This window comes from Pristiophorus japonicus, chromosome 4, assembly GCF_044704955.1.
Source record: "Pristiophorus japonicus isolate sPriJap1 chromosome 4, sPriJap1.hap1, whole genome shotgun sequence".
In the NCBI taxonomy this organism is placed as follows: Eukaryota; Metazoa; Chordata; class Chondrichthyes; family Pristiophoridae; genus Pristiophorus; species Pristiophorus japonicus.
The window spans coordinates 130934701-130957901 of record NC_091980.1 but is presented as its reverse complement, the minus strand read 5'-3'; the positions used below and the strand labels follow the sequence as shown (position 1 = coordinate 130957901).

Genomic DNA, 23201 nt, shown 5'->3' with positions numbered 1-23201 from the left:
TGTACTTTATACAAAGAGCTGAAACCCATAACTGTAAATAAACTGTTCAACATTGGACTGTGTTTTGTCGCCTTGTAAGTTTGAGTGGTTACTTATTTTCATTTAAAACAACTTGGTTTTCATCAAACAAGAATTACACTGAGCTGTGCAACAGTTATATGGGATTCAGTCTGATGAAATGTGTTTTTCCTATAGTGTAATTTCTTTGTATTGACTGGGATATTCAGGCACCTGTTGTAAGATCTAAAATGTTCAAGGGTGTGTTCGGACAACTGGCAGCCCCATGGGATATTGACCCAGTGACCAAAAGCCTGATCAGAGGTATGTATTAAGGAGGTACAGACATGTTTAGGGAGGCATCTCTAGAGCTTGGGACTTAGAAGCTGTATAAAATTACCTGTTCCAACTATCTGTTTTTGTACAAATGACAATTCAATTCAACAAGAGAAAACATCTGTTAAACACAAGGCCAATTTGCCAGTAATTCATTGTTGCACCATTTAAGTCCAGTGAAGTAAAAGTCCTGGATTAGCTTCCGATTTAGTGTATCTGCCTCTTGCAGCTACTGAATACAAACTGCTCTTCAACAGATCCTGTTCAGCTATCCAGGTAGTTCAGTAACTGGACTCACATCAGAAAACCTTTACAGCAGTGAAGCTTTGTAGGCAGACAAGCAATGTCTCAGCATACTGAACACTGGGCACTACAATTGGGTGAGGAGGGAAAGCGACAGGTGGCATCAGCTTGCTGTCACAGCTTCATTGGTTGGTGTGGATACAGTGCCTGTGGTTCTGGGACAGCTTCTCTTCCACCTGCTCCCATCATGGTTGAATAACTTGCAGCACAACCTCCATTCATATTGTAGTGTCCTTACATCTTACTATAGAATTTTACGAGGCCTGTACTGCAGACAAAGTCATTATGTGGTCTGAACCTTTATTACCAGGACCAAGAAGTGCTAACCCTGCGTGGGACCTTCCTTTATGTACCTGGATGACCAGGTGTGGAGTGTCTCACATAAGTTCACCCCCTGTGGTCAAGGTGTGCATTTCTCAGATGGATACAGTGCACAGTGTTGTTACATAAAGGTTAGTTATGTGAAGGTTACAAACATGACAACACCTCCCCCCACCATCTTTGGGTCAAAGATTGAGTCTTTCCCGCAGTCGATGCTCTCTCATGGAGCGCTGCAGTTGGCGCTTTGGTGGTTGAGACTTGGCATACGTCTCTGTCGCCTGAGGTGATTCCTGTCTGTCAGGGCTGGCCGCAGGGACTGTGCATGCTGGTGAATGTCCTTGTTGCTCGTTCACTGGCAATGGTGTAGGCAACATCTCATGATCTTCCTCAGGTTCGGTGGAAATGTATTTTTATCTAAGCTGATACCATACGGTATTTGTGTGCCTTTTGATTAAAATGGAGTCCTGGCCCTTCCAGAACTTTCTGCATTTTAGCAGCCAGCTTATTATGAACAGCTAAACCTGCTGTTAGATGGCTGATGGTTATCAGACAGCTAGGAGACAAGTCATGCTGAGACAAGTAACTCCCATGGTGCTCTCCTATTGTCTACACTACAGGAGTTCCATGTCACCCCACCCTTATCTTCTAGCCATTATCTCTTTCCTTTACCTCATCCATTTGAAGCAAACAGGTAAACTGACCAGGAAATTGGATAATCCTGATACAATACAAGACAGGTGATAGCCCATTACCTATGACTCATGGAGTAATGGCCGTTTGGCTTTCTGATAACCCTGACAAAAGGAAATATCTTGACACCATTTCAGTACCAGGATATAGTAATTAACTCTTTATCTGTATTCACTGACTGTGAGACAGAGCAATACACAGGGAGAGGCCAGAACTTGGGTTTTACTGTATAAATATCTTGTGAAGCTGTACCATTGCGGAGGTGTTCATTTGGCCCTTGACTGAGTGAAACCTACCCCTTGCGAGCAAGTAAATTAAAAGGGAAACTTCCATCGGAGCTGTAAGTGTCGGAGTCATTCTTTTCTGAGGTCGAGATTTCGACAGTTCCTCAGTGTACATGTTGAACCTTTTCTTTACTTGGTCCAGATGTTTGCAGCATATCTGCTCATTGTTAAGTCTGACCACTATGACCCTATTCCCCTCTTTGCCACTTGGGTCCCAAAGCATAATTGAGAATGAATACAGGGTCATTGATTTCTTTGCATCTCCCCACTGAGTTTCGATCATGGCACTCGATTTGGGACTGGCGCTTGCCCTCAACAATGTCTGACAGGACTGGATGAATGAAGGACAGCTGCGTCTTAAGCGTGCATTTCATGAGTAGTTCCGTGGGCGGGGCTCCCGTGAGCGAATGCGGTCGGGACTTGTAGGCCAGCAGGAGGCGCGATAGGCGCTACTGAAGGGAGTGTCCTTGAATCCGGAGCATGCCCTGTTTTATGATTTGAAACGCACGTTCCGCCTGGCCATTGGAAGCCGGCTTGAATGGCACTGTCCTGACGTGTTTGATACCATTACCCGACATAAACTCCTGGAATTCATAGCTAGTGAAACACGGGCCATTGTCGCTAACTAGGATGTCTGGCAAGCCGTGGGTGGCAAAGACCGTACGCAGACTCTCCACAATGGTGGATGTCGTGCACAAATTCAATAGGATGCACTCAATCCATTTCGAGTATGCATCGACAACAATCGGGAACATTTTTCCCATGAACGGGCCCGCGTAGTCTACATGAATGCGTGACCATGGCCTGGTGGGCCAGGGCCACGGGCTGAGTGGGGCCTCCCTGGGGGCATTTCCTAGCTGAGCACACGTCATGCACCTGCGAACACAGTGTTCCAGGTGTGAGTCAATTCCTGGCCACCATACATTTGACCGGGAAATGGCCTTCATTAACACGATGCCTGGGTGCTCGCTGTGGAGTTCCCTGATGAATGCTTCCCTTCCTTTCTGGGGCATGACTACCCGGCTGCCCCATAGAAGGCAGTCGGCTTGGATGGAGAGCTCATCCATCCGTCTGTGAATCAGTCTGACCTCCTCAGGGCACGCTCCGTGTGCGGGAGCCCAATCCCCAGTCAGGACACATTTCTTTATCAGGGATAGGAGGGGATCTCTGTTGGTCCAGATTTTGATCTGGCGGTCTGTGATGGGGGAGCCTGCAGTGTCGAAAGCCTCAACGGCCATGACCATCTCCGCGCTTTGCTCCGACGCCCCCTCAGTGGTCAACAGTGGAAGCCTGATAAGCGCGTCAGCGCAATTTTCTGTGCCTGGCCACTGCCGTATGGTATAGTCATACACAGCCAGCGTGAGGGCCCACCGCTGTATGCAAGCATTGGCATTGACAGCTTTGCTGCCATACAACAGGGATGTTAATGGCTTGTGGTCTGTTTCTAACTCGAATCTTCTGCCGAAAAGGTACTAGTGCATCTTTTTCATCCCGTAGACACATGCGAGTGCTTCCTTTTCAACCATCCCATATCGCCGTTCTTCCTGGGAGAGTGACCTGGAGGCATAAGCTACAGGTTGGAGTTAGCCCTCATCATTACTCTGCTGCAACATGCATCCTACCCCATAGGATGACGCATCACACATTAAAACCAGTTTCTTACAGGGGTTGTACAAGGTCAACAGCTTGTTAGAACAAAGCAGGTTCCGCGCCCGATTGAAAGCCCGTTCTTGACAATCCCGCTAAAACCATTCGCAACCCTTACACAAGAGCACTTGTAGCGGCTCCAACAATGTGCTTAAGTTCGGCAGAAAGTTCCCGAAGTAGTTTAAGAATCCCAGGAATGACCGCAACTCTGATATGTTGCCGGGCCTGGGCGCACGACGGATCGCCTCCATTTTGGATTCGGTAGGCCGGATCCCGTCTGCGGCAACGCTCCTGCCCAAAAACTCGACCTCTGGGGCCAAAAACACGCACTTGGACTTCTTTAGTCGCAGGCCTACCCGATCCAGTCGGCGTAGCACCTCCTCCAGGTTGACGAGGTGTTCCTCGGTGTCTCGACCCGTGATTAGAAGGTCATGTTGGAATTCGATTGTTCCAGGAATGGATTTAAGCAGGCTTTCCATGTTCCTCTGGAAGATAGTGGCCGCTGAATGGATGCCTAACGGACACCTGTTGTAAACAAATAGCCCCTTGTGCGTAGTGATGGTGGTCAGAAACTTGGGTTCTTCAGCCAACTTGGTGAACAGCTTGCCAACTGCCAGCGTGGCAAAAAGATCCTCCGCTCTCAGAAGAGGGTATTGGTCCTGTAGTGACACTTGTTTGATGGTGGCCTTGTAGTCGTCACAAATCCTGGCCGAGCCATCCACTTTAAGGCAGGACCGATGGGGCTTGCCTAGTCACTCAATTCAACAGGCAAAATTATGCCGTCTCTTAGCAGTCTGTCATCTCACTCTCAATCCTCTCACGCATCACATACGGCATGGCTCTGGCTTTGTGCTGCACTGGCCTGGCGTCCGGGGTGTTGCGTATCACTACTTTGGTGCCCTTAAAAGTCCCGACACCTGGTTGAAAAAGTGACTCAAATTTCTGTAGGACATGTGAGCATGAACTTCACTCCACAGAAGAAATGGCGTGCACATCCTCCCATTTTCAGTTCATCTCGGCCAACCATCTCTTCCACAAGAGCGCAGGACCATTCCCTGTGGACAATCCAGAGCGGCAGCTGGTTCTCCGATCCATTGTGTGTGACCACCAAGTTTGCACTGACTAGCACTGGGATGATCACTCTGGTGTACGTCCGTAACTGCGTGTCAATGCGTTCTAGTTTGGACCTGTTAGCTTTGAGTGGCCATAGTTTTTCAAATTGTTGGGCACTCATAAGTGACTGGCTGGCTCCTGTATCCAGCTCCATGCGTACCGGGGATGCCATTTAATTGTACTTTCATCATCATAGGTGGTGTTTTGGTATACGAACTGTGGATGTCTGCCACATGAATCCACTGGACTTCAGCGTCCATAACTTTGCCCCAAGCATCAACCTGCCTTGCAGACCCCTCGTCTGGTTCCTCTGCCTCGTAAACTAGCCTCGCAACGGGCTTTCTGCACATTCTGGCCAAATGTCCACTGAAATTACAGTTTCTACAGATAAATTGTTGATACCTACAGGTTTTCGCAAGATGTCTGCCAACGCACCTCCAGCATGAGCTGAGATTGTTGTGAACAAAGGAACTGTTACCAGGCATTCCTCTCTGATTGTCTCTTTGATTACTCCTGAGCACTCTGTTGGTGAGTGTCAATGGTCCCATCCCAGGACGCATTGTCCCTTGTGATGGCGTGAATTGCTGATCCCCCTGCCATTGTCTCTGTTGCTGGCCCACCCGAGAGTCTGCTGCTGCCTGGGCGGTGTCGAATTGCCCTTGCCTGTCTGAGGGGTTCTGAGTCTCGTTTACAATGTTAACTTCCTGGTCCATCGCCACGTTGGAACCAGGGCTGCGCGCATAAATTATCTTGGTCTCCTCTTCCCTTGCCATGAAGGTCTGAGCTATCAACGCTGCCCTTTCCAAAGTCAAGTCGTTGGTCTCAATAAGCTTCCTGAAAATCCCGGCCTGACCAATGCCCTCAATGAAGAAATCCCTTAACATCTCCCCCCTGCAGGCGTCTGTGAACTTACAGAGTCTGGCCAATCGTCGAAGGTCCGCAACGAAGTCCGATATGCTTTGTCCCTCCCGACGCCGGTGTTTATAGAACCGGTGCTCGGCCACGTGTATACTGATCGCTGGTTTGAGGTGCTCACCGATCAGTGTGCTGAGCTCGTCAAAGGACTTGTCCGCCGGCTTCTCAGCGCATAAGTCTTGGATCCGCAGCTGGTCAGCCGCTTCCTCTCCCAGCCAGTCCTTCGTGACAAAGCTCTGCTGGAGCCTCTCAACGAAATCGTCCCAGTCCTCACCAACACAGTACCGTTCCTCTGTGCTACCAGTGGCCATCCTCGTGGGTCGCTGATTCCCGTTTCTCGTCGCCAAATGTAGTGTCCTTACACCTTGCTATAGAATCACACGAGGCATGTACTACAGGCAAAGTCACTATGTGACCTGAACCTTTATTCCCAGGGCCAAGTAGTGCTGACACTGCGTGGGACTTACCTTTATACCTGGATAACCAGCTGAGGAGTGTCTCCTACAAGTTCACCGCCTGTGGTCAAGATGTGCATTTCTCAGGTGTATACAGTGTACAATGTTGTTACATAAAGGTTACAGTTATGTGAAGCTTACAAACATGACACACATGAATAAGCAATTGGGTAAGGTATTGAAAGACTAACTATTCTCCAACAAAATGTAATACTTCTGGAAGGAGTAAATGTATTTCAATCCACAAAGCAAAAGGCACAAGATGTTAAACCCATTTCTACCCTGCCCTGGCCACTATGCTGAAACACTCAATTTCTAAGTCTACGATCAATTTTTTTTTTAGTACCATTGTGTATTTAATTACTATCACCCTGGATTAGATCTCCATTTCTCTCCTTCGTGGCGATGAATGGATTCAAATGGTATTGCTGCAGCTCCAATAATCCAGTGTTTACAAGTTATTTTTAGGAATTGAATGCAATTAAATTGCCATGTACAGACATTCCACGTTAATGTCTTAGCAACACTCAAGCACCTTTGGGATATCGATGTGTCAAAATTTCATATATTGATGAGCCACAGTTCCATGAGTCGGCCTAGGTTTGCGTGCTGCTGGGTTTGATGGCTTCATGTATTCAATAAAATCTCCAGCTCACTTGATGTGAAACTTTACAGGTGCTCGTGTTTTAAGAATTACTTACAATTTATAGCACAGAAAAAGACCATCCGGGCCAACTAGGCCATGCTGTGGTTTATGCTCCATGTGAGTCTTCTCCCAACCCACTTCATCTAGACTTATTAGCAGATCCTTCTATTCCTTTCTCTCTCGTGTTTATCTAGCTTTCCCTTAAATGCATCTATGCTCTTTGCATTCAGAGTTTTTACTGCGGTAGGTCAGTAAATGCACCGCTGCTGCTGTGGATTTTCTATTAAGCTGTGTGGGTAAAGAAGTGAGTAACAGCTATAGAGACCCACAATGTTTGAGCTCAAGGACAACATTTATTGCCCATCCCTAATTGCCTTTGAGAAGGTGCTGGTCAGCCATCTTCTTGAACCGCTGCAGTCTTGTCGTGAAGATACTCCCATAGTGCTTTTAGTAAGGGAGTTCCTGGATTTTGCCGCAGTGACGAAAAAGGAATGGCGATATATTTCCAAGTCAGGTTGGTGTGTAACGTGGAGGTGAACTTGCAGGTGACAGTATTCCCAAACTTCTGCTGCCCTTGTCCTTCTAATTGCTAGAGCTCGTGGGATGGCTTGTGCTGCTGTAAAAGCCTTGGTGAGTTGCTGCAGTGCATCATTTCGATGGTACACACTGCAGCCATGGTGCACCGGTGGTGGACGCAGTGAATGTGGAAGGTGGCTGATGGGATGCCGATCAAGCGGCCTGCTTTGTCCTGGATGGTGTCGAGCTTCTTGATGATTGCTGAAGCCGCACTCATCCAGTCAAGTGGAGAGTATTCCACCACACTCCTAACTTGTGCCGTCTCGATGCTGGAAAGACTTTAGGGTGTCAAGAGGTGAGACACTCACCGCAAAATACCCAGCCTTTGGCCCGCTCTTATTACCAGAGTATTTATGCGGCCGAGCGAGTTCATTTCCTGATCAGCGGTGAAGGGTTAATGTTGGGGATTCAGCGACAGTGATTGTTAAGGGCAGCTGGTTAGTCTCTTGCTTTTTGCAGATAGTCTTTGCCTGGCACTTGTGTGCTGCTATTGTTACTTGTCCATTATCAGCCCCACACTGAATGTCATCCAGGTCTTGCTGCATGTGGGCATGGACTGCTTCATTTTCTGATGTGTTGAAAATGGAACAGAACACTGTGGAATCATCAGCGAACATCCCCACTTCTGGCCTTTATGATAGAGGGAAGATCATTGATGAAGCAGCTTAAGATGGTTGGGCCAAGGACACTGCCCTGAGGTATTCCTGCAGCGGTGTCCTGGGACTGAGATGATTGACCTCCAACAACCACTTCCTTTGTGCTAGATATGAGTCCAGCTCGTCAAGAGTTTTCGATATTCGCATTGACTTCAATTTTACAAGGGCTACTTGATGCCGCACTCCATCAGATGCTGCCTTGCTGTCAAAGGCAGTCACTCTCACCTCACCTGGAATTCAGATCCTTTGTAGATATTTGGACCAAGGCTGTAATGAGATCAGGAGCAGAGTGTTCCTGGCACAACCCAAACTGTGCATTGGTGAGCAGATTATTGTCAACAAATCTTCCCTCACTTTGCTGATGATTGAGAGTAGACTGATGGGGCGGTAATTGGCCTTCATGGATTTGTCCTGCTTTTTCTGGACAGGACATACATGGGCAGTTTTTCACAGTGTTGGGTAGATGCCAATGTTTCAGTACTGGAACAGCTTGGCTAGTGGTGTGCTCATGAAGTTACAGGTTGTGGTGCAATACAATTCTGCAGTTGCTGATGACCCACAATGCCTCATGGATGCCCAGTTTTGAGCTGCTAGATCTGTTTTGAATCTATTCCATTTAACACTGTGGTCAAGCCACTCACCATGAAGGAGCTTGTCCTCAGTGTGAAGAGAAGACTTTATCCCCACAAGGAATGTGTGGTGGTCACTGCTACCTGTGATGTATGTAGCACTCAAATCACTGACTACACACAGTCTGGTGTTGTAGTAACTGCTGTAACCTTAGTCCTTTGTTTTGTAACTCCAGAGTGCCCCTCAGATGTGGTGGGAAGCCTTTTATACTCTGTCTTGCAGGTACTTTCGGGTCTCCCACCAGAGTGCCCCTTGTGGCACACCGTTGTAACTACGCATTTAATGTACCTGGACAATACATAACATCTCACTGCGCCCCCCCCGTTGCAGTTCCAAAAGCACATTCTACACTGAACAGTTATTTAATCCCAGCTCCACTGGGTGAGGTATGGTGGCGGCATACTGTCCCTTTTTGCCCAAGGTAATGGGCTGCGCTGAGACAGGGTGTTGCAACTAGTGCGCTGCCTCTGTTCTCAGAAAATAGTTGCCTTTGTGGCTTGTCTGCAGACGCTGAACCATTGCATAAATCAAATAAAATCAGAAATCGCATTAATCTATTAGTCATGTTAGTCACAGGTCCATTAACCCTTTGAACTGTGCATTGTGATGTTAACTCTTTTCAGCAATCATATCAATCATTTTAACCACAGTTATCATTTTAACATCAAAATATTAACTCTTGTCATAAATCATATCATCATACAAATCACAGCAATCATTTTGACTCGCTCTTGCCCTTACAAAAGCCTCTTTGTGGGGACCGGCAACAGTGTAACGCAACTTTAAGACTCCCAGGTACATTTCCCTTTTAAGACGGCATTTGGTTTTTCCCACAAGGTTTCCAAGGGCGCCGCCATTTTAGGTGCTCTGCTGGTGCCTGCCTGCCTCTCCCTGCAGAACTCTGCTGCCACGAGACTCGCCGTCATCTTGAACTCGCAGTGCTGCTGCCTGCTCTCCCTCTCTCTCTCTCGAGATCCGCCACACTCTGACCGCACCCGGGAGACGCAACGCACCGGCCCCCGCACCGCCGCATACTCCGGAGCACCCCACGCAGCTGAACTTTTTGCCCGGGTGCCACCACACACACACACACACACACACACACACACACACACACACACGTCCTCCGGAGCCGACCTCCTCACTGCTGCAGCCGGTCCTGTGCGAGCCCCGCTCCTCAGAGCACTGGCCCTCACGATGTTGCCGAGCGAGTCGCGCTCCCGGAACTGCCGATTCACCGCTCCACCCGCTAACGGCTGCCTCTGCCTGCGGGCCGACGGTGCCTGCTGGAGCAGCCCGTCGAAGCCTTTCTCTCTTCTCCAGCACAATCGGCCTGTTGCTGGTTCCAGCGCCTCTTTCTCACTCTCAGACTTCGCAGGGGAGATTCGACGCCCGCCGCTGCTCTGCCCAACCCCACACACGCTTCCTTCGCTGCCATCCGATCCGAAGGTGAAGGCCTGCTCTGCCTGTGATCATGGGGGACAGTGGTCTGTGGAGAAATGAAGTCTTCGCAGCTCCCACGGACCTTCCCCATCCATCTCCTGACGAGTAGCGTCGGCCCATCGCCTGCAATGATCCACAAAGGTAAACCGTGTGGCTCACCACCGTGAGATACCTGCACATCCGCTCTGCCAAGAACAGGTATCAGTTCCTTCGTGTTGGTGCGCAGCTTCGCTGTGACCGGGACCAGCTTGGGTCGTGCAGCTGGGTTGATCCACAGTTTATCAAAGGTTTCCTGACTCATCAGCGACTGACCTGACCCCATGTCCACTTCCATACTGGGACTCCGTTAATCTTGACTTCCATGATCACTGGGGCCGAATCTTCGGTACAAGTATACAGTCCAAACGCATCATCTTCTTCTGCCTGGGGCCGGGATGCCCGTCGAGCCAAACCGCAATGCTCCTCGCTGGACAGCAGACCATCTACCATCTCCTCAGCCACATGGTGTGTTGTGTTTCTTTTGCACATACGCTGAAGGTGGCCTTTTGTGTGGCAGGTATTGTACGTATACTCCGCAAATTTGCACCGGTGAGCCCCATGGCTTCCTCCACAGCGCCAGCATGGTGCTACTCGATTAGCCCCCCTCGGCGGACTCTGAGTTCCAGGACCCTGAGGTCCATGTTCTCTGCCCTGGGCAGAGCCACTGGACAGAGCAGTTTTGGCCGTGACAGGCGCTGTCCTGTGAATAGTACCTGCCGGGTTCGAGACCGTGTGGATCATCTGCTTGGTGCTGCAAGGTGAGTAAATGCCCGGCTGATGTTGATGGCTTGCTGCAGGCTGACTGTAGGTTCAGTGGATAGCAGCTTGTGAAGTAGACCCTCATGGCCAATCCCCATAACAAAGAAGTCTCGCAATGTCTCGTTAAGGTGTGTGCCAAAATCGCACGGCGCCGCAAGTCTCCTGATGTCCGCAGCATATTTTGTGACATCGTGGCCCTCAGGTCTGCAGTGGTGGTAGAATTTGTGCCTGGCCGTGAGGATGCTCTCCTTCGGTTTCAGTTGGTTACGAATGAGTTCAATCAGCTGCTCATATGACTTGTCCTTGGCACTCGCGGGTGCCAGCAAATCCCTGACAAGACGGTAAACCTCATCGCCACAACTGGACAGCAATATCGCCTTACGCTTCTCTATCAATGCGTTCATGTTCCCTGTCAGGTCGTTTGCTATAAAGTAGTACTCGAGCCTTTTCGTAAAGGCATCCCAGTCATTACCCTCTGTGAAATCCTTTAGCATGCCCAAAGTAGCCATGGTTGCGTGCAAAGCTCGTCCGTGTCCTCGTCGCCAATTTGTGATGTATGTAGCACTCAAATCACTGACTCCACACAGTGTGGTGTTGTAGTAACTGCTATGACCTTAGTCCTTTATTGTGTAACTCCAGAATGCCCTTCAGATGTGATGGGCAGCCTTTTATACTCTGTCTTGCAGGTACTTTCCGATCTCCCACCACAGTGCCCCTTGTGGCGCAGCATTGTAACTATACACTTAATGTACCTGGACAATACATAACACTACCAATACTGTCATGGACAGATACATCTGTGATAGGTAGATTGGTGAGGACAAGATCAGTAGGTTTTTCCCTTGTGTTGATACTCTCACCATCAAATCTGGCAGCTATGTCCTTCAGGACTCACCCCGCTTGGTCAGTGCTACCGAGCCACTTTGGGTGATGAACATTGAAGCCCATTGCTACTACCAGTGCTTCTTCCAAGTGGCCTTCAACATGGAGGAGTACTGATTCATCAGCTGAGGGAGGATGGTAGGTGGTAATCAGCAGGAGGTTTCCATGCCCATGCTTGACCTCAACCCATGGGACTTGATCGGGTCCAGAGTAAATGTTGAGGACTCCTACCGCTACCCCCAACTGTATACTACTGTGTCACCACCTCTGGTGGGTCCGCCCTTTCGCTGGGACAGGACATACCAGGGATGGTGATGGAGGAATCTGGGACATTGGCTGAAAGGTACAATTCTGTGATTATGACTATGTCAGGCTGTTGCTTGACTAACCTGTGGAACCGCTCTCCCCATTTAGGCACAAGATACCAGATGTTAGTGAGGAGGACTTTGCAGGGTCGACTGGGCTGGGTGTACCATTGTCATGTCAGAAGCCGGTGCCGAGGTCAATGCCGGGTTGTCCATCCTGTTTTATTCTAATTATTGTTTCTCGTAGCGGTTTGTTACAACACAGTGGCTTGCTTGGCCATTTCAGAGGGCAGTTAAGACTCAACCACATTGCTGTGGGTTTGGAGTCGCATATAGGCCAGGCCAGGTAAGGACGGCAGATTTCCATCCCTAAGGACATTAGTGAACCAGATGGGTTTTTACGACAATCCGCTGAATTTAAATTCCGCAGCTGTCGTGGTGGGACTTTGGATCATTAGTCCAGGCCTCTGGATTACTAGTCCAGTAACATAACCACTATGTTACCATACACTTTGTGATCCTTTCACTATAAAGGATGAAACTGAGTACTGTGAACAATGAGCAAGTGTGAACTTAGCTCCTTTACTAAGTCTCCAGAGTGCAGGTACCTCGTGGGTAGCCTGCTTATATACCATGCTTCCAAGGGATGCTGGGAACCCTTTGGACTCCCACAGTTAGGCCCTCTGGTGGTGATGTAATACAGGGTGCAAGGGGTTAAATACATAACACTTTGCATCTCTCAATGGCACTTTTGGTGTAACGATGTCACCACAACTCATACGTCGATGAGACACAATTCTACAATTCAGGTTGGGTTTGCGTGCTGATGGGTTTGACGGCTTCATGTTTCAGACAAAACAAATTCTTCAGCTCACTCGATGTGAAAAACTTTACAGGTGCCCGTGTTTTAAGAATTACATAGAATTTACAGCACAGAAAAAGGCCATTCAGCCCGGCAAATTGCAGTGGTGAGCGGTCCTGCTCGAACGTAAAACGCATCAAGGATGAGTTGAGGAACCGAATGGGACAAGATCGATTTAATAGTCTTTCAATCATGAGCATGGAGAGCGAAGTACTGAGAGGACTTGACTTCACACACTGAGCCTCTTCCCAACTTCATTTAACCCTATCAGCAGATCCTTCCAATCCTTCCTCCCTCATTTGTTTATCTAGCTTCTCCTGAAACGAGTCTATGTGTTTTGTCTCAACTATTCCTTTCGATAGCGAGTTAAACATTCTAAACACTCTGAGTAAAGAAGATTCTTTTGAAGTCTCTCTTAGATTATTAATTCTAACTTTCTATATAATTCTGTGGAGATCAGAACTGTGCACAATACTCATCTGTGCCTTTTTATCTCTAGAATTGACTATTTCAATGCTCTCCTGCTGGCATTACATGGTCTATAAACTTAAGCTCATCCAAAACTCTGCTGCCTGTGTACTAACACACACCTAGTCCCATTCACCCATAACCCCTGTGCTTGTGGACCATCATTGGCTCCCGGTCTGACAGCGCCTCAAATTCAAGATTCTTATCCTTGTATTAAAATCCCACATTGGCCCCTCCCTCACCTCTTTTTCCAGCACATTGATAACTGTTTCCTGCTCTCACAATAAACTGGAAAATTTAATTCACTATGTTTCCAATTTCCACCCTTCACTCACCTTCACATGGTCCATCTCTGTCACTTCACTTCCCTTTCACGACTTCTCTGTCTCTATTTCCAGACATAAGTCTATCGATAAATATCCAATGAGTTGTTTGGATGTTGCTTCAAACCCGCAGATACCTGAAAATGACCAACCCACTGAACAATCCAGAACTATTAAAAAGACACTGACTCGCAAACAACAGGGGTTTCAATGAACCTTTCAAGTTGGCCATTAATTGGTCCATGCAGAGCACGGTCGATGGGGTGTTCTCTCCATCTGCCTGCCTCTCTTCCGTGGCTATATCTGTGCCCAGCTGTCCCTGGAGAGGGAGTACGCAGTGTCTGCCGGTATGCTTGAGGCTTTCCGTGACCGGTGGGCACCAGAGGGAGTGGAGCGCAGCATGGATACAGGGAAATAATGTAACATTTTTATGTTAGTTTGGTCATAATGTGGATCTTACAGTTTATTCCCCTTTATAAAGGGGGCACTTATGGTTTAAGTGTTTCTGATAGCTGATTTAATCATTCCAATTAATTAGCTCAAAGAATAGAGGATCCAATTAAACCTGTGACTCTAGATATTTGAACTGTGTCTGAGGAAAGTTAGGACAATTGAGATCCTCATTGAGTTGTCAGCCAATGATGCTCATTCTTCAAAGATCTGACTGGCTCTGGGAATCCATCTCCCTCGTCCGTTTACTTGATTGGTGCTCTGAGAGGCTGCAACTTCTGATTGACAGTCATCAATACCCAATCATCATCAAGAGTGCCACATCCGGGATTATCCCTCACTATAAAAACAGGAGTTTGAGCTTGGCTAAATGTTACCTATGTACTTCTACAAGGTATATATATATATATATATATATATATATATATATATATATATATATATATATAAATATATATATAAATAAATATAAATAAATAAATAAATATTAGTGTAAAGTGTAAAGTGTAGAAAAATAAAACATTAAGATGGCTTCTCAAGTGTGTCAGAACTACCACCAGTACTGTGAGGATGATGTGAACAAGCAGATCAACATGGAGCTCTATTCCTCCTGTGTTTATTGCTCTATGGTGAGTGTTGTGTTTTTTGCCACTTCACAATGGAGACTATCTGATGTATATTTATGAAATCCTGTGCTGTACCCAGCTCATCTGTTTCTCTCTCTGCTTCCACCACCCCCCTTCAATCTATGCAGTGAATTCAATTTAAAGCTATAATATAATACACTATCTTCCTGTGAATTCATTAACAAACACACTTTGCTGCTGCAAGGAACAGCATCATATTCTGATTTAGAATCTTTTTCCTGGGCTCTTGTGAGCTTGATGTGTAGAATTTATTCCAAAGAAACTTCAATGCAAGGAATTCAGAATTTGTATCCTCATTCTAAATCACTCCATGGACTTTCCTTACATTGCTGGTTCAATGGGTGATGTCATAAAAATACAGCTGGGCCATTTAAGAGGGAAGTCAGGAAGTATTCTTTCCCACCAGTGTGGTGGAAATCTGAAACACTTTCTTTCCCAGCCATCCCTCACCTCCACAGGGGGAGGATGGGAAGAAAGTGTTACAACTGTTTTTGCTTCCCTCCTGTTCCTAGTGTTTCTAACCTCTTAATTTTAAATACCAGTTTGTATCCTTCTGTCTTTCCTCCAACTTTTACCACCAATAAAGCAAAGAAAGTTAATCATTTGGCTGTACTCTGGACTCTCCCTTAACCCCTGTTACTGTCACCAAGCACTTCAAAGTCTGAGGGGTTCTAACTTTTATTCTGTGGTCTCTGGTTCTCCTCTACAATGCTTTGATTTGTGTAGACTGTGCCAAATTAATGCTGCTTGTGGTAGTTTTAGTTCCTTGGCATGAATGTAGTCAGTAAAACTCAACTAGTTTTTTTTTTAGTAGGATATGAATTCTGCATTGTGATTAGATCTCTAGTTTAGGAAGTTGCTTTGACTTTCAATACTACCCTTCAATTAGCCTGTACAAAATATATTGGTCAATAAACAATGATTTATTGGAGTGTGCTACTGGTGACCAGGGTATAAATTTTGTGGCAATTCCTTTACTAATTTTCAGAGCTACAATGAATATTGGGTGCCAAGATTAAGGTTCCAGTTTTGAGCATGTTCAATCAAAGCTGAATTGGCGATCATGGAATGATACAGCACAGGAGGCCATTCAGTCCATTGTGCCTTGCTAAATGTTGGGTGGAGCAATACAACTGTGTTCCCATAGCCTGCAAATCACTAAGAGGATGAGACTGGGGAATTAGTAATGGGGAACATAGAGATGGCAGAAAATATTTCAGATTTTCTATCAGTCTTTACAGTAGAGGACAGTAACAATATTCCAATGGTGGATAGTCAAGAGGCTATAGGAGTGAGGAACTAATGCAATCACTATCACCTAAGGAGATAGTACTCTAAGGTAATGGGGCTAAAGGCTGATAAGTGGACCTGATGGCTTGCTTCCTATGGTCTTGAAGTAGGGGCAGGGATTGTGGATGCATTGGTTGTATTTAACCAAAATTCCTTAGGATTCTTGGGAGGTCCCTGCAGATTGCAAAACTTTTAATGTAATGACCCTCGTGGGGTGGGGAAGAAGAGAGCAAGGCAAACCAAAAGCAGGAAATGATAGACCAGTTGGCCTAATATCTGATTGGGAGAATGTTGGAGTCCATTATTAAACTAGCAGGACATTTGGCAAAGCAAAATTTGATCAGGCAGAGTTGGCATGGATTTGTGAGGGGAAGTAGTGTTTGACAAATTTGCTGGAATTCTTTGAGGATGTAACGAACAGGGTGGATAAAGGTGAACCAGTGGATGTGGTGTATTTGGAATTCCAGAAGGCATTTGACAAGGTGCCACAAGATTACTGCACAAGATGAAAGTTCACAGGCTTTGGGGGTAATATATTAGCATGGATAGAGGATTGGCTAAAGAACTGAGTCAGGATAAATGGTTCATTCTCTGGTTAGCAACCAGTCACAAGGGAGTGCTGCAGGGATCAGTGCTTGAACCCCAACTATTTACAATCTATATTACACTTAGTCCCTTCTTCCAATTTGGTAACATAGCCCAGTTTGCTGTTCCCATCTTAACATCGTCTAATGTGAGAACACAATTCTGCGAATGATATCGGCAGGTTAAATGAGTGGGCAAAAATTTGACTGTTGGAGAGTGAGTTCATGCACTTTAGCAGAAAAAAAAAAGTAAATTTTTATGTAAATGGAGCAAGATTGCAAAGTGCCACATTAGTTGGTGGGGGGGGGGGGGGGCTCTACTCATTGGAATTCAGACGCATGAGGTCATCATATTGAAACATGCAAGATTGAGGGGGCTTGATGGGATGGATGCAGAGAGGATGTTTCCAATGATGGGGGAGACTAGAACTAGAGGGTATTATCTTAGTTTTAAATGGGCAGTCCCTTATTCTGATAAATTTCTTGAAGGCTGTCAACTGTGGCATTTGATGCCTGAGCTGTGGAAAGCGGAGACATTTTCGATTAGTCTTAAATTTATTCTGTCTTCTTGAATGAAGAGGTTATGGGGAGCGGGTGGGGAAGTGGACATGAGACCATGATCAGATCAGCCATGATCTTGAATGGTGGAGCAGGCTTGAGGGGCTGTATGGCCTACTCCTGTTCCTATTTCTCATGTTCTTGTGAAGTTTCCATTTGACAGTTTTCCCTACTGCTGGAGGTGGGATTATCCAATGTCTTTGCCAGGTTAGTTGAGTAGGTGCTAGTTTCCATAATGTACATACAAGTTCAGTGAGACTGAGCCCTTGAAAGCAAGAAAAATGAGTTTGGCTTCATGTACAATGCCCATGATGGGTCTGCCATGCAATAATCAATATTCTTCTGATCCTACTGCAGTCCTTCTACTTTGAACAGGTGATGTTGCCCTGCGTCACTTTGAGTTCTTCAAGGAGCAGTCACATGAGGAACGTGAGCATGCTGAGAAACTGATGGAATTCCAGAATCGGCGTGGAGGCCGAATCATCTTGGCGGACATCAAGGTTTGGCTCCATAAACGAGAGGCCTTCAGTCTGGCTCCCCTTAAACTGATTGTTCACAATACATTGTAAAGCAGTTGGTTCCAATTTACAGCACAGAAACCAGCCATTCAGACAAACTGCTCTATGCTGGTGATCAGGCTCCAGATGTCATCCTCCCACCTTGCTTTATTCAGCAACATATCCTTCTATTCCTTTTTCCCTCATGTACTTATTTAGCACCCCGTTAAATACATCTGATATTCACCTGATCAATTTGACAACAGTGGTTAATGGCTTAATGCAGTAATTCAATGTTCTAACACTGGTTCATGGTAACCTAGACTTCTGATTGCATTTTTTCATTCCTAATTTCCTTCAATACTGTCCTGTTTTCTGCGTGTACTATTATGTGCCACCAGAGGGCACTGCAGTGGAGATATTGTAGGTTACCTGTACAGGTGTGCAGGCCCAGTGTAAAAAGTAGGCCACCATGTGTGATCCTCAGTCGAGTTATATTAAATGAACTAGGGTCACTAGAGTTAAAGTACAATACATTGCCTTGTGGAGTCATTATCAGAGCATCTAAAGACAAAAAATACTTGTTTAATCCATTGTAAAGGAACTGACTTTCCTCTTCAGAAACCAGAGCAGGATGAGTGGAGCAATGGTCTGGAGGTGATGCAGAGAGCTCTGCAGATGGAGAAGAATGTTGATGAGTTTGCTGGATCTGCACAAACTCTCCACTGGGAGCACTGTCCCTCATGTAAGTTCCTAATGCTTCAATGTGGGCTTTTGGGTAAGTTGCTGTCCTTGAACTTAATTTAAAAAGATCTCCATGCCCAATAGCTTTGTGTTGGGTCTATTTTTTGGGGTAGATATTGTACATGTCTGATCCCAGCATCTTTTTGTACAATAAGTTTTCATCTAAATGATGCAGTAATTCCATTAATTTCAATTGCACCACTTAACTATCCTCTCAGTTCAAGAGGATTTAAAATCTAAACACTTGAGGGGTAAGCTCCAATGTTCCTTGATATCTGCTGCTGTCATAACTTTTTTTTCTGTTTTCTCCTTCAGTTGTGTGACTTCCTAGAGACCCACTACTTGGATGAACAAGTGAAGATGATCAAGAAGCTTGGCGATCACATCACCAACCTGAAGAGACTGGGAGCCCCTGAGAATGGCCTGGGAGAGTACCTGTTTGACAAGCACACCCTGGGGGAGAGTGACTGAAGCTTCTGATCAGTACTCGTGTTTATATAATTGTGTGAAACTCTGTCCTACATAGAATGTTGATTTTGTACAGGCTGAGAACTGGGCTCTTGATGTGAAATGTAATAAACTGTTTAATATTGGACTGGGTTTTGTCTCCTTGCAAGTTTGAGTGGTTGCTTATTCTCCATTTACCAAAACTTGGTTGCAGCACAAGTATTGCACTAGACTATGCAACAATCATACATTGGTTACAGTACAGGAGGCCTTTCAGCCTGTCCACCCTGTGCTGGCTCTCCAAGAACACTTCAGCTAGTCCCACTCCCTTGCATTTTCCCTGTAGCCCTGCTTTTTTTTCCCTTCTTGTACTTGTCCAATTCCATGATTGAATCTGCCTCCACCACCCTCTCTGGCAGTGCAGTCCAGATATTAACCATTCACTGCATAAGTTTTTCCTCAAGTCAGCTGCGGTTCTTGTGCCAATTGCCTTAAATCTGTCTGCTGGTTCTTGTCCCTTCTGCCAGTGGGACGAGGCCCATTATTTTTCTATTTGCTAGGGTAATGTAAATACATTGACATTTATATTCATAAAAACAGTAGTAGTATCCCTTTGAAGCCTGCACCGACATTCAATATGATTATAACTGATCCTTTAATACCACCATGTTCATGCTTTTACCCCATAGCCCTTGATGCCTTTTGGATCAAGATATCTATCTCCTTCTTAAATAATTTCAGTGATTGGGCTCTACTGCCTTCTGTGGTCAACAGTTTCCCATCCTGAGTGAAAACATTTCTCATCTCAGCGCTAAATTTCCTACCCCATATCTTGAGCCTCTGACCTTTTATTCTCAACTTCCCAGCCAGGGGAAACTTCCTCCCCACATCCAGTCCCCAACCCAGTCACAATTTGATGTTTCAATAAGATCACCTTCACTCTTCTAGTGAATACAGGCCCGGTCAACCCAATCTCTTATGACAATCTTTCCATCCAAGGAATCAGTCTGGTGGGACTTTGCTGTGCTCACTCTTAAGGAGACCCAAAGCTGTGCACAATATACCAGGTGTAGTTTTACCAAGGTCCTTTCTAATTGTAGTGAGACAACCTTGCTCCTGTAATGTGAAAAATTGGAAATATTACATTTGGTTTCCTCCAAATCTACTAATGACTAGTTGGGGCCCAAGCACTGATCCCTGTGGTTTCCCACTAGTCACTGCCCACCACCCAGGAAAAGACCTGTTTATTCTAACTGTTTCTGATCAATTAACCAATTTTCAATCCATGGCCATATATTGCCCCCAATCCTATGTGCTTTAATTTTGCACACTAACCTCTTGTGGGACTTTATCAAAGGTCTTCTGAAAATCCAAATATACTACATCCACTGGTTCTCCCTTATCTAATCTCAGTTACATCCTCAAAAAAAACTCCAGTAGGTATGTCAAACACAATTTTCTTTTCATAAATCCATACTGACTTTTTCTAATCTCTATATTTTCTAAGTGTCCTTTATCACGGTCTACGACTGATGTTAGGCTAGCCAGGCTGTAGTTACCCGTTTGCTTTCTCCTTCCTTTTTAAAAGTGTGGTTTCTTTTGCCACCCTCTAATATGCAGCAACTGTTCCATGATAAGAATTTTGGAAGATAACCAATGCATCCACTATTTCCATGGCTGCTACTTTTAGTACTCTGGGATGCAGATTATCATTCCCTGGGGATTTATCAGTTTTCAATCCCATTAGTTTCTCCAGCACTATTTTCTTACTAATAATCATTCCCTTTAATTTCTCTTGCTCACTAGGCCCTTAGTTCCCTAGCATTTCTGGGATCTTATTTGTGTCCTCTTCTGTGAAGACCGAACCAAAGTATTTCATTGTTCTGCTATTTCCTTGTTCCCCATTATAAATTATCCCATTTATGACAGTAGAGGACCTACATTTATCTTCACTAATCTTTTTCTTTTTACATACGGGGAGAAACTTTTACAGTCGGGTTTTATGATCCTTGCAAGTTTAGTCTGATACACTATTTCCCTATCCTTTAACAATCTCTTGGTCCTTTTTTGCTGAATACTAAACTGCTCCCAGTCCTCAGGCTTGCTACTTTTTCTTGCAACTTTGTATGACTCTTTGGATCTAATACTATCCTTAATTTCTTGTGTAAACCATGGTTGGGCCACTTTTCCTTTTGTGTTTTTGCAGCAGAAATGAATGTATAATTGTTGCAATTCATGCATTCGTTCCTTAAATTTTAGCCACTGACTATTCACCATCGTGCCTTTTAATGACTCTTCCCAATCTATCATAGCCATTCCTCATAGCTTCTTAGTTTCATTTGTTTAGATTTAGGACCTAGTTTTGGATTGGACAACTTCACTTTCAAACTTCATGAAGAATTCAATCATGTTATGATCATTCTTCCCTAAAGGACCCCGCACAAAAAGACTATTAAGTAACCCCTTCTCATTGCACAATACCCAATCTACGATAGCCATTGTTGAAGACCTCATTTCAATTGTATGTATATGTAATGACTCAAAAATCTGATTACTGTAAACTCACTCAGGTGCAACCTGATCCATCTTTATTCCAGCCCAAGAGTGCCAGTGTGACAAAGACACCCAGCTTTCTTCAGCTGATGAAGCACACATGCCATGTGTGTACAGCCCGATGACCTCTTGTGACCCCCATGAATTAACACATAAGAGTATATCTTGCAAATTCTATTCATGCATTTCAATCAAGCATTGCAATGCTGTAATACAACAATTGAAAATGTTCATGTTTGTTCAGCCACGTAAGGCAGTGGGACCACAGGTAAATTTTTGTGTCTTAAAGGAGGCAGAGAGGTTTACATAACGTGCTTATGTCACTTAGCACCTCGAGCCTGCTCCGCCATTCAATAAAATCATGGCTGGTCTGATCTTGGTCTCAACACTTTCCTTCCTGTTCCCCATAATCCTTAACACTCCTATCATTCAAAAATCTATCTATCTCCAACTTAAATGTATTCAATGACCCTGCCTCCACACACACGCACACACGCTCACACAGTACTGCGGGATCGCCATACTGTTGGAGGGGCAGTACTAAGGGAGTGCTGCAGTGTTGGAGGGGAAGTACTGAGGGATTTCTGCACTGTCGGAGATGCCATCTTTCAGATGAGATACTAGACCGTCTGCTCTCTTAGTTGGATGTAAAAAAATCGCAGGATACTATTTCGAAGAAGCGGAGGGGGAGTTCTCTCCGGTGTCCTTGACAATATTTATCCCGCAACAAAACAGATTATCTGGTTATTAACACATTGCTGAACTTGATTGGTTGTAAAGAGCTTTGAGACATCTTGAGGCCATGAAAGGGCTATACAAATGGAATTCTTTCTTCTTTCTAAGATGATAAACGTTCCCAAGGCTGCCACAATAAAGTCCAGGTGCAAGTAGATATTCTTTCTTTTTGGACTGCAGTCCATTTCATTGCTTGTAAAATGTCATGGTAACATAACAAGAACTCAAAATCCCACGGTCCTCGCCACATTCTAGCTCCTGTGTGTACAGGTGCTCACTAAACTTGGAAGTGATGGAGTATCTGAGCACTTGCGCTTGTCACATTCCTCACACGCACTGTCCATTCACCTGACCCACTGCCGATTGCATTGCAGACTCATTGCTCTGTCTTTGGATGTTGCATCCACAGATACCTGAAAATTACCAACCCACTGAACTGCACTGAACTATTAAAAAGACACTGATTCGCACACAGCGAAAGATTCAATTCATCTAGGCAAGAGGCTGTCAACAGGGCTGGCCAGCGGACATTCGAGGTGGTCGTTCAGCCCGACTGCCCACCTCTCTTCCATGGCTACGTATGTCCCTGGAGATGGAGCTTGCAGTGTCCTTCGGCATGCTCACAGCCTTCCGTAAGAGGAGGGACTAGAGTGCATCTTCACCTTGGGTATAGAATTTTAATTTAATTTGTTATGTTTCCTTTAACATCTTTTGTGAAGTTGCAGTCTTTATTGGTTGTGCCCCTTTAAAAAGGGGCCCATGCTTGACTTTAAATTGACAATTGCCGCTGACAAAAAGAAGAGTCAGCCAATTTTCCTCATTCTTCAAAGTTTGTGACTGGCTCTGGGAGACATGGCCCCACCTCCCTTTACTTGATTGGTGCTCTGACAGAGGCAGCAACTTGTGATTGGGTACTGAGGAATGTCACTCACAGCTAGACTGTCCTGCCCTGGATTATCCAGCAGTATAAAGACAGGAGTTTGAAAGTAGCTAACTCTTAGCTTCTTACTTCAACGAGGCTTAGATTTTTGGAAAAGCAACTTAGG

At 45.5% G+C, this 23201-nt stretch overlaps 1 pseudogene; it reads left to right on the top strand.

Annotated features, from left to right (window-relative positions):
- Positions 1-248: 248 nt before the first annotated feature.
- On the top strand, positions 249-18891 carry LOC139262620 (ferritin heavy chain-like; annotated as a pseudogene).
- The last annotated feature ends 4310 nt before the right edge of the window (positions 18892-23201 follow it).